The following is a 12,180-nucleotide window of genomic DNA, read 5'->3' as shown; positions in this document are numbered from 1 at the left end:
ATGGGGAATATAAAATCCACACAACAATTGCATTTCTATACAGAAAGAAAATCTATAAAGAAATTTTAGAAATAGTTTCCATTTACTACAGAAAAATAAAATGCAACCCCATTGCTGATTAACAGAAGAATGGACTGTAAAAGTTGATGTAACTAGCTCGTTACCCAGTAAAACTAGTTCTAAATTGCTGTTAGATTTTAGTTTTATAGAATCTGACCTGACCTATAAATAAAATCTATTTTCAGCAAAAATACGGTGCATTAATTTACTTATTCCAAGGAATAAGCTTTGAGGTCCACATATTATGAGAGTTATAGTAAATGGTATAGATCTAGTGCAAGTCCAAAAGTCTAAGAACAAAGACCTGATGATATACTTAGAATCTGATGTGCTCTAGACACAGGAACATCTTGAAACCCAGCTTAAGACCTAGTTTGAATCTAAAGACAGGAAGATCTGACGCATCAGCTTGAAGGCAGACAAGAGAAATTCTTTCTTAGTGTTTTTCTTAATGACCCAATCCATTGACCCATAAATTAATGATCATATTACCGAAAGCAATCTCACATATCGATGCAATCCTTACCAATATTTCAGTGACTTTTTTGGCAGAAATAGGAAGAAACTGAAAATTTATATTTTATAAAATATATAAATATTTATTATACAAATAATGTATTAGTATATTAATAGTATTATATATGACATATATCTCAAAATGATGGTTTAACCTACATTTTTTGTTTCATGATGGTCAAAAAGCAATACACACTCCATAGAAATACTAATTTCATTTTTGATGTTTAAATAAAATTCGCTTAAAAAGTTTCTAAAAGTAAGTCAGGTGCCAGTGGCTCATGCCTGTAATCGTCTAGCTATTCAGAAGGCTGAGGATCATGCTTCCCAGCCAGACCAAGCAGGAAGACCATGAGACTCTTATCTCCAATTAACCACCAAAAAGCCATAAGTGGCACTGTGGCTCAAAGTGGTAGAGTGCTTGCCTTGAGCAATAGAACTTAGAGACAGCATCTAGCCCCAGACTGACAAAAAACAATAACAACAACAACAACAACAACAACAACAACAAGATTCTTCTTAAAATACCCAGTCCTCAAGGCAAACCATTGGCCATTGTTTTTGTTGTTGTTGTTTTTGGTTTTGTGTCTGTTTGGGGCTTGAACTCAGGGCCTGAGAACTGTCCTTGGATACTTTTTGCACAAGGCTAGCACTCTGCCACTTGAGCCACAGCACCATTTCCAGCTTTTTCTTAGTATGTGGCACCAAGAAATCAAACCCAGTGCTTCGTGCATACTAACCAAACACTTTTAACACTAGACTACTCTCCCTACCCAGAGATTGGCCTTTATTTTATAATTAAAGTATTTATTACACTGTATTGCACATTCAGGAACAGAACAGGGATACTTGTGTGTATTTGACAGTTTAGCATCCACTTCATTGTGCTTCTTTGTGTAAATGAACAAGCAACACATACCACATCTTCCCATCATCCAAAGGTAATGTAAAACAACCCATATCTCCAAAGAATAAAAATTGCATTAAATACTGATTTAATTAGCAATAGTTGCTGTAATAAAGCAACCTTATACTTTTTCTTTTTTCATTGAGCTTTGGCTTTAGAAACTAAATAGCAGAAATAAATATTAAGATTTGAATTATGGCAGAAATGGTAGTTCACTGAAATCTCGGAGATGAATTGGCAAAACCACAGACATAATACACCCCTCACCTGAAGAAAAGCTTTTTATCAATCTGAATTTTGGCTAAGATACGACTTCTTGAAGTTTAAAGCTACCAGGGAAACTGGCTCAAGGAATGGAGAGAACCAATGACAATTTCTTATCTGGTAGCAGGTAAGAAATGAACTTTACATCAGGCCCCTAAAGTGCATGTGTTATTAAATGACTATGAATTTACCAAGTGAAATGCTCCATTGTATTTTCTCAGAAGCTAATCAAAAGATTGCAATTTGAAGACACAAAGTGGATTCTGAGTGACTAGAAATCACTCCAGGTGTGGAATTTTAGAAAGTTAGTCCTTGGGGTAAATGGCACCATGACTCTGACAGCAGATTCAAAGGAGTGACGCTTTGGAGAAGAGGTAGGGACACTGTGATCGGACAGTGGACAGATGAGGGTTCCAGCTGGAGGTGGGATCTTTAATTCTATGGCTTATCTTTCACTGCTCAAACCTCTGTCTTCATAAATGGTAATTTCAATAATTCGAAGTCCTCTCTCAATGGGATCTGTCAGGAGGAGGCCTTGGGGACCATATATCTTCTCATTCTGCTCTTGAATATATTTGGAGACTTTCTTCAGAACCTTCTCATAATGGGTTTCCATGCAGAAGAAGATGGTATACACTGTTAAACAAGCCAAACAGCCTTCAACATATGACTGGCCCCCAAGCTTCTCTGCTTCTGCATAAAGGTTATTTAGAGTTTGAACTGTTTCTTCAAACTGCTGCCTATTAATCCGATTCTCCAACTCGGCAGGGAACTTGGTCTGGAACTGACAGCGTGTGCCACTGCTGTAGTCTCTCTGAATGAATACCTTCCTAGACACCTGCGCCTGCTGCGGCCTCATGGCCAGGACAGGACCTGCCACCCTGCAAGTTAGAAAGGAGGGCACCATGGTCAGATCCCCAGCCTGGCCGGGGACTGACCAGCCAGCCCCTAGGACCCACCCAGCGCCCAATGAAGCCCAACCCTGCTTCTCCCTTTCACCCGTGCTGCTGCAGGGTGGCTTAAACTACCGCCGCTGTCCAAACCCCGCGCCCACAAACATTCAGGTTCGATCCCAAAAACACGAACCCGCCTTGATTGGCCTTTTAAATGTGATTTTCCTATGTCTGTCTCCCTAGTAGCTAGAATTACAGACGTGAACCACCAAAGTTAAGATCCTCTTAAGCCGTTAACATCAAAAAGGTTCTTTCAAATTAAGCCTAGCTCTCTAATTTCTCCATGGTTAAATAGTACATGAATTACAGTTGGAGAAAAAAATGTCAGCTATTTCTATTTTTCTCTCATCTTCCGTCCATTGACCAATCTCTTCAAACAATTCTTTTCTTCACAGGATTCATTCATGTGCAAAAAAGATGATCATCAAAGACCCAGACACTAGCATTTAAGCTCAGCCAAGCCTGTAGCAATACTGAAAAGAAAGTTGTTTTTATTTTAAATAAATGGAGCTACATTGCTTAAAAAAGCTCTGATAAAACCACCAAACAAAATAGTCTGGGCACATAATTCTGATAGCATCAAAACCCAAAACTAAAATATATGATTTGAAATCAATGCAACAAACAGGCACTGTAGAATTTGTTTATGAAGTGTAATTTTGTTAGTGATCATTGATCCAAAATCTGTTAATGAATCCTATCTATTAGGAATCTGTTCAAGTTCTGTTTCAGGTTATGTTCTCATAGTCAAGATAGAGGTTTGTACTTTGCCCAAATGAAAACAGAACACTCCTTCTCTTCTGTCCTATGACACTTGGAAGATGGCTATAAAATCATTAAAAGACACGGAGTCCAGAACAAACAAAACATTACCGAGTTGTTAAAGTTGCCTCACGTGAGCATTTGGAAATGTCTCTTACCTTTTGTCTCCTTCTACCTCTCTCTCTGTCTCTCTCTGTATTTCTCTCTTTTTTGATCAGTAGTGGGGCTTAAACTCTGGGCTGGGGTACTATCTCTGACCTCTTCACTCAAGGCTGGCTTTTGAACTGCAATACTCAGATCACATCCTCCTAAATAGCTAGCTTTACAGATATAAGTCAGCATGCCCAGCCGAAGGAAAATTCTTGATAACAATTATTCTCCTAAAATGTCAAAAAGGAATAAACCAAAGGGGTAAAAAAATAACTTCAAACAATGCAATAAAATACCTCTTTTTTCCATTTATTGGAGTTCATTTTGATAAGCATCGTTTTTCCATATATTTTTATGGTAATTAATAGAAGGGTTACATTATATTCACCAGATAGAGAGTACATTACTTCACATACATTGATACCCTTTCTCATGTCTTGGTCCCCATTTCCCTCCGCCCACCCCGACCCCACATTTTGTTTTCCCTCTTCAAAAAACCAAATACACATATATACAATATATCAGATAACAAGGTGAAATACTATAACAATATGAGATAACCAAGGGACAGCAAAAGAGATGAGAGATAACATAGTACCTTAAGAACAACAATCATTCATTATATGGCTTATGTTTCTATATCCTAGAGATACTTTCATTTAGCGTCCTACTATATAGCCTTTTGTATCAAGGTTTTGCTCTATTGCAAATCTCTGCTAGGAGAGCCCAAGGTTTCTACTGATTATGATAAATGAGGAAAAACATTGAGCCTATGTTCCTTTGAGTCTGGCTTACTTCACTTAATATGATTTTTTCTAAGTCTTTCCATTCCTTAAAAATGGGGCGATGTCGTTCTTTCTGACCACAGCATAGAATTCCATTGTGCATAAATACCACATCTTGTTGATCCAATCATCAACTGAGGGGCATCTGGCTTGGTTCCATATCTTTGCTATGGTAAATAGTGCTGCAATGAGCATCATTGTGCTAGTGGATTTAGTATGTCCTTGTTTCTGGACGACTGGGTAAATGCCATGTAGTGGAATTGCTGGGTCACAGGGGAGCTCTATGTTTAGTCTTTTGAGGAACTTCCATACTGCTTTCCATAGTGGTTGAACGAGTTTGAACTCCCACCAACAGTGTAGTAGTGATCCCTCCTGGCCACATCCGTCCAGCATATGTTGTTATTAGATTTCTTGTTCATGGCCATTCTAACTGGAGTGAGGTAGAATCTTAGAGTTGTTTTGATTTGCATTTCTTTTATGGCCAGAGATGTAGAGCATTTCTTCATGTGTCTATAGGCCATTCTTACTACTTCTTCAGAGAAGACTCTCTTTAAGTCTTTGGAACATGTTTTAATGGGATGGTGTTTCTTTGGAGATTAGTTTTGGAGTGATTCAATTTTTTGAGCTGTTGATATGAGGCCTTTGTCCTTTGTGTGGTTAGTGAAGCTCTTCTCCCACTCTGTAGGCTTTCTAGTTAATTTGCTAGCTATGTCCTTTGGCATACAGAAGCTCTGCAGTGTAATGCAGTCCCACTTATCCAAACTGTCTTTGATTTGTTGTGTTTCTGGGTCCTTATTAAGAAAGTTTTGACCTGTGCCAGGGAGATCTAGTGTATCTCCTATTTGTTTTATAAATTTTTGGACCTGTGCTAAGGAGATCTAGTGTATCTCCTATTCATTTTATGAATTTTTCAGTGTATCTGCTTTTACCTGCAGGTCTTTAATACATTTGGAATTAATCCTCGTGCAGGGTGAAAAAGAAGGTTCCAACTTTAGTTTTCTGCAGGTGCTTAACCAGTTCTGCCAGCACCACTTGTTTAAGAGGCTGTCTTTCTTCCATTCTATTTTTTCTGGCTCCCTTATCAAATATTATGTGGCCATAGGTCTGTGGTTTAATATCTGGGTCCTCAGTTCTATTCCATTGGTCTTCAGGCCTATTCTTGTGCCAGTATCAAGCTGTTTTGTCACTATAGTTTGTAATAGAATTTAAAGTTTGGTATTGAAATTCCTTCTGTGCTGTTCTTTCTGCTAAGGAGTGTTTTTGCTATATGGGGTCTTTTATTATTCCATATGAAATTTTGGATTGCCTCTTCTATTTCTTTAAAGAATGACATTGTAATATCGATGGGTATTGCACTGAATTTGCAGATAGCCCTTGGCAAGGTTACCATTTTCAAAATGTTAATTCTTCCAATCCAGGAGCATGGAAGGTTTTTCCATTTCCTCAGTTCTGCTTTAATTTCCTTTTTCAGGGTTTTAAAGTTTTTATCAAAAAATTCCTTTACATTCTTACTTAATTCCTACTTTATTTTCTTTGAGACTACTGCAAAAGGAGTTGCTTTCCTGATTGTTGCCTCGTTCCTTTCATTGTTGGCATTTAGGGAGGCGGATGATTTTTGAGGGTTAATTTTATATCCTGCTACCTTGCTAAAGTTTTGAATCAGCTCAGGCAGCTTGGGAGTGGATTCTATAGGGTTCTTTAAATACAGAATCATGTCATCTGCAAAGAGGGAAAGTTTCACTTTCTCTTTCCCTATATGGATCCCCTTTATGCTTGATTCTTGCCTTATTGCTCTGGCTAGGAATTCTAACACTATGTTAAAGAGGAGTGGAGAGTGGGCATCCTTGTCTCGTTCCTGATTTTAGAGGAAATAGCATTATACTTAATGGCTAAAGCCATCTCTAGGTTTGTCATACACAGCCTCTATTATACTGAGGAATGTTCCATGGATTCCTAGTTTCTCCAAAGAATAAGCATCATTTTATGTGATCATAGGTACATAGCTATTGAGTACTTATGATCCTCTCCTAAGAATGTCCTCCTTTGTTCTCACTGTGTTAATGTTTACAGTGCTATTTAATCATGGCCAAGTGCAACTGTCTTTAGTTTTGGTGCTATTTTAATATACTGAGTTTATGGTCATTTGTTACATCAGCAATAGAAAACTAATAGAGTGAAAAGGTGTTATGGTTTGAATATGGGTTGTCCCTCCAAAGCTCATGTTGAAATTTGTTTCTGAATGTAATAATAATAAAAGATAATTGAATTGTGAAGTAATTTCTCATGAAGAAATTAATCCTGCTTTCTTAGTATTAGATGAGTTCTCAAGAAAGTAAGTTTGGTGTCACTCTTGCAACTCTGACTTACCGTGAGAGTAGATTGCTCTAAAGTGACACAGATTCTCATGATTGATTTTACTTCTACTTTTCTGCAATGTAATGATGCAGTATGTGTCTATTACCATATGTAATTACCTGAAGTTGGACTTCCAAATCTCAGAACTATGAGCTAAATTATTTTTTCTTACAAATTGCTCATTTTGCTATTGGAATGGAAACAGCTTCAGATAGGAAGTAACCAATTAATCTTCATATTATGGACATATCTTCATAAATACATTATTTTTCCTTACTTTTTTATATATCGCTCCCATATAGTATGTTGGGTAGGTGCTATTAATGAAAACAATGCTAACTAAAGCATTTAAGGAAGTTATATAAATATATACTTCATGATGACAGTGACATTCTTGTCTGTAGAAGTAATTAATTATCTAAGATGATTCCAGATTCATAGAAAATATCAGACCACAATGGTTTTTAATTTAGGAAGATATTATCTGCTGTAATAATTTACTCATGGTGAGTGTACCATTACATGGATTTTTTATGGAGGAAGTAATTTCTACATGGTTACAAAAAGTTGTTATGATCAATACAATTTAATCAAGATTTAGTGCTATATCATCATTTAGTCACTAAAGTAGATAGTGGACCTTCAAGAAACATTAAATGAGTCACAGAATTCTTATTTATGAAATCTTATCTTTGTTGAATAAAAGGAATTCACTTTTAAATAAGTTGTAAATAAAAGGCTAGAGAAAGCCATAACCTTTTTTTTTTGCCAGTCCTGGGCCATGAACTCAGGGCCTGAGCACTGTCCTTGGACTTTCTCAAGGCTAGAGCTCTACCACTTGAGCCACAGCACCACTTCTGGCTTTTTTCTGTGTATGTGGTACCAAGGAATTGAACCCGGGTCCTTGTGCATGCTAGGCAAGCACTCTACCACTAGGCTAAACTCCAGGCCCAGCCATAATCTTTTGTTCATAGCCGGCACTCTGTCTCTAGAGATATGCTTCTGGCCCTACATAATTTCTTTAGTTAAATAGATAGAAAAAATACTAGAAAATGAAGCTGCATTATCACTATATTTTAAATCGAGGACTTTATATGATGCTATGACTGTTTGGAGCTTTTTTTTTCCAGTGGTGGAGATTCAGTTAATCTGTAATGTTTCTTCTGCTTTGTCTTAATGATTAGTCAAAATATGTGTTGACGCTGCTTTCATTATAGCTAGTGAAGAATTCTGGAAGGTGCCCACCTGAGCTCAGCAAGAAAGTCTCCTGCTCCCATTACCTCAGTGGAGGCTTGTACTTTGATGTTACCTTATTTGAAAATGGTGAGTATGTCACATGGTTCCGGTTAACTATAGGGCAGTATATTTGTTATGAGTGTGAGGTTATATAGTTGCAATGTTATTAGAAAAGGGGTCAGGAGGAGGGTGTAGTTCAGTGTAAGATAAAGAAACAGAATTCTGAGTTTTTGAAAAAATATTTGAGCCCATATTTGTGGCACTGACTTGAATTTTGTGGACTGATTCTTCAAAGACTTTCCTTTTATTACTTTATTATGTATTTCATGTGCAATACAATATTTTGAAATATATATGTATGTGTATGGATATACATAGTATGTTGATTAAATCTAGCTAATTAGTATATGCATTGCCTCACAAATGTACTATTTTTTCTCAGAATTCTCAGAATTTTCCAGAATTATAATGTATTTTTTCTATCTGTAGTCACTTTGCTATATAGTGGATCTTTTGGGTTCATTCTTCCTATGTGACTGAAATTTTGTAATTTTTAACCAACATATTAATAGGTCTCTTATAGTACTGAATAGTTTTTGGAGTCCATTCTAATATGGAGAGACACCACGCTGATCCCAGTTACCTTGAGGTTGTGGAGGGTGTCTATTAGCATCACAGTGTTTAGTGCTAAGGATTTATATGTTCCAACATAGTCACACCACAACTAGAGATCATAAGTACTATATCTCCTTTTCTTCACTATGTCATTGTGCAGGAACTAACAAGATCCTCTATTAGCTAAGAAAAATTAGGCCTCTCTATCTCCAGCCCCAGAATAGAAGTAATCTTGAAAAGTGAAGCTTTTTGGCCTCTTTGATAAATCACTTGACAGCATACAAATAATATACTTGTGAGAGTTTAAATTCTCAAAATATATCATCTCTATTTTCAGCATTAAGCCCCATGTCATTGAGCCTCTCCAGAATAGCCTACAACAAACTAGCACAACCAAGTTAGGTTTTAGATTTTACTTCTTTATACTTCTATCTAACTGCTTTTCTGTGTTCTTTCAAAAGAAAAGATGACATTTTAAGTAGCTGGAGAATGGCAGGGGCATATGTTCATAAAATAATTCATGAAGGCATGAACTGCACTCTAGATATATATTATGTCCACACTTGTATTCAAGAAATGATTCAGTCTTCATTTGACATTGAGTTTTAGAATGCTGTATCCTTAGAAGCCATTGGTGCAATTAATATTCTGATATGTAGATCAATTTGAATACATCAGGGTACCTCATGTTTCATAGGATAAGGACGAGGAAGAACTTGCTCCAAATAATTTTCAGTTTAAATATATGAAAGTGTAGTTATTCCTAGTACATTAAGCTTGTTTGTTTTTTTTTGGTGGGGGTATTTCTGTCGGTTGTGGGGTTTGAACTCAGGGCTGGGCACTGTCCCTGATCTCTTTTGCTCAAGGATAGTCATCTCTCACTTTGAGCCACAGTTTCACTTCTTGTTTTTGAATGGTTAATTAGAGATGAGTCTCGTGGAAACTTTTCTGTTCAGGCTGGCTACACATCCAGATCCTCAGATCTCTGCTTCATGAATAGCTAGGATTACAGGTGTGAGCCACCAACACCAGCTGGATTCAACCTGTTTTGATGTGAAGTTCTAATTGTATCAATACATGCATAAAAAGGTTCCATATTTGATTGTTTTGGAGGAAAAGTTCAGTTAAGAATGCTTCATTGACAGATATGGAACCAACCCAGATGCCCCTCAGTAGATGATTGGATCAACAAGATGTGGTATTTATACACAATGGAATTCTATGCTGCCATCAGAAAGAATGACATCTCCCCATATGTAAGGAAATGGAAAGACAGAAAAAATCATAATAAGTGAAGTAAGCCAGACCCAAAGAAACATAGGCTCAGTGGTTTCCCTCATTTATCATAATCAGTAGAAACCTTGGACTCTCTTAGCAGAAGTTTACAATAGAGCAAAACCTAGATACATAAGGCTAAATGAAAGGACCTCCATGATATGGAAACAAAAGCCATAGAATGAGTGAATGTTGTTCTTAATGTACTGTTATTTCTCATCTCTTTTGTTGTCCCTTGGTTATTCTCATATTGTTACAGTGTCTTACCTTGTTATCTGATACATTTTATATGTTTCTTAATTTGAAATAGGATAGGGAAGGGGGGAAACAATATGAAGGGATGGGAGGACAGAAATGAAAAGGGGTATGAATGTTTGTGAAGAAATGCACCTTCTATCTGGTGAATATAATGTAACCTTTCTATTAATTACAATAAAAAATAAAGTAATATTTTGGTGCAAAAAAAAGATGCTGTCTGGGATGTGACCAAAAGAGAATATAAACTTGTTCAACCACTCCAGAAGTAATATTGAAGTTCCTCTAAAGATTAAAAGCAGAGCTCCTGTATGAATGAACTTTACAACATGAAGGGGAGGAGAGTAGGGAGGGGGAAAGTAGGAGAAAATAAGGGTGGGTAGTAACTGTTAGAAATGTACTCATTAGCTTACTTATGTAACTGTAACCCCTCTGTATATCACCTTTACAATAAAATACATTTTAAATGCTTCATTTTTTATGATATATGTTTAGTGTAAAAATGTACTCATGACATCTTTTTGGCAAAATCCAAGAAAGCCATGCAACCTTGACAGAAGAGATCATTTAAATATTAGTATAAAGTGAGATTTGTAAGAACTTGAGTGTATGTGTGTGTGCTGGTTATGGGGCTTGAACACAGGGTCTGGGCACTGTCCCTGATCGCTTTTGCTCAAGGATATCACTCTAGCACTTGAGTCACAGCACTGTTGCTGGCTTTTTAGTGGTTAACTGGAGATAAGAGTCTGGATTTTCATGCCCTGGCTGGCTTTGAACTGTAATTCTCAAATGTCAGTCTCCTGAATAGCTAGCATTATAGGCATGTGTCACTAGTGCATGGCAAAACATGGGATAAGTTAAAAAAAATTCAGGCCCGAAGTGTTGAGTATGCAGTGATCATATGCCAACAAATCTAATATGAAAATGTAATAATAGTTACTAATTATGCAGATAGCTAAGCTTTTCAGTTTACAATTTTATATTAAATTAGTATAACACAACCTCAACTTATTGGACAGATGCAGAGGGTTTTTGTATGTTTCTTTCAGTTACAAGTAAATTGATCCTATTTCTTATTGTTTTTAAGTATACAGAATCCTTTTAAGTCAAAATGTTCTATGAAATTACATTTTCTTATTGGTGTTACTCTTACAAAAAGATTAATATACTTCCTCATGCCAGAGTGGATTGAGATATGGTAAGGCAAAAACCAAGATGAGTTAAGAAGTAAAGTGAATTTCTTGAAAGTTCTTGAGAGAAAAAAAAACTTTCACCAGCTTCATTTTAGTCATAATGTATTTGATAAGTAAACTTAAGGGCACTGTAAAATATAACTTTTCTGATAGTTCTATGAGGTCAAAATCTCATTGGCCTTTATTACTATATAAGGAAACTGTGGTTATTCCAAGATATTTATTCTTCTAAATAAACTTTAAAATAGATTTTGTTTAGTTCCAAAGCAAGTCATTTAAATTGTATTAGTATTTAAAATTATTCACTTATTACTAATATGAAGTATACCACTACCTACGAATTCATATGTAAAGGCATTACATGCAGCCTGATATTCAGATGTACAAATTGGAAGTAAGCATCATGATCATCAATAAAGATTCTTATGATCATATACATAATAATATATTCAAACGAGATTTTTTGAGATTCTACTATTTATATATCTCTCCTATTTGTGTCTCTAAAGAACATGAAATATAACTAATAATAAGCTAGTGGAAAAAAAACTAAATAAATCATATTTATACCTGCCTATAAATAATAAAATAGTTAAAAACAAAGCTATTTGAAGACATAGAAGAGCTTTACATTAAAGTATAAAACTGAGCAAACTGAAGAAACATACAAATGAAAAGATACATCATGTATAGTGAACACAAGAATCAATATTGTCAAAATGTCCACATTCTCTGAAGCTGTCCAGAACTCCAATGCCATCCTCATCAGAATTCCAACGGAATTTTTCACATGAACAGAAAACCATCCTGAAATTTAAATCAACCCACAAAAGGTCTCCAAAGCCAAAATAATA

At 35.9% G+C, this 12,180-nt stretch overlaps 2 pseudogenes; one reads left to right on the top strand and one right to left on the bottom strand.

The window, feature by feature from the left end:
- Window positions 1-2,124: 2,124 nt before the first annotated feature.
- On the bottom strand, window positions 2,125-2,606 carry LOC150041116 (golgin subfamily A member 7 pseudogene; annotated as a pseudogene).
- LOC150041115 (SWI/SNF-related matrix-associated actin-dependent regulator of chromatin subfamily E member 1 pseudogene) overlaps window positions 2,605-12,180 on the top strand; it is a 30,476-nt pseudogene continuing 20,900 nt past the window's right edge.

Source organism: Megascapheus bottae, chromosome X, assembly GCF_031878675.1.
Source record: "Megascapheus bottae isolate mThoBot1 chromosome X, mThoBot2.hap1, whole genome shotgun sequence".
Taxonomy (NCBI): domain Eukaryota; kingdom Metazoa; phylum Chordata; class Mammalia; order Rodentia; family Geomyidae; genus Megascapheus; species Megascapheus bottae.
This window is presented reverse-complemented; position numbering and strand designations above follow the sequence as displayed.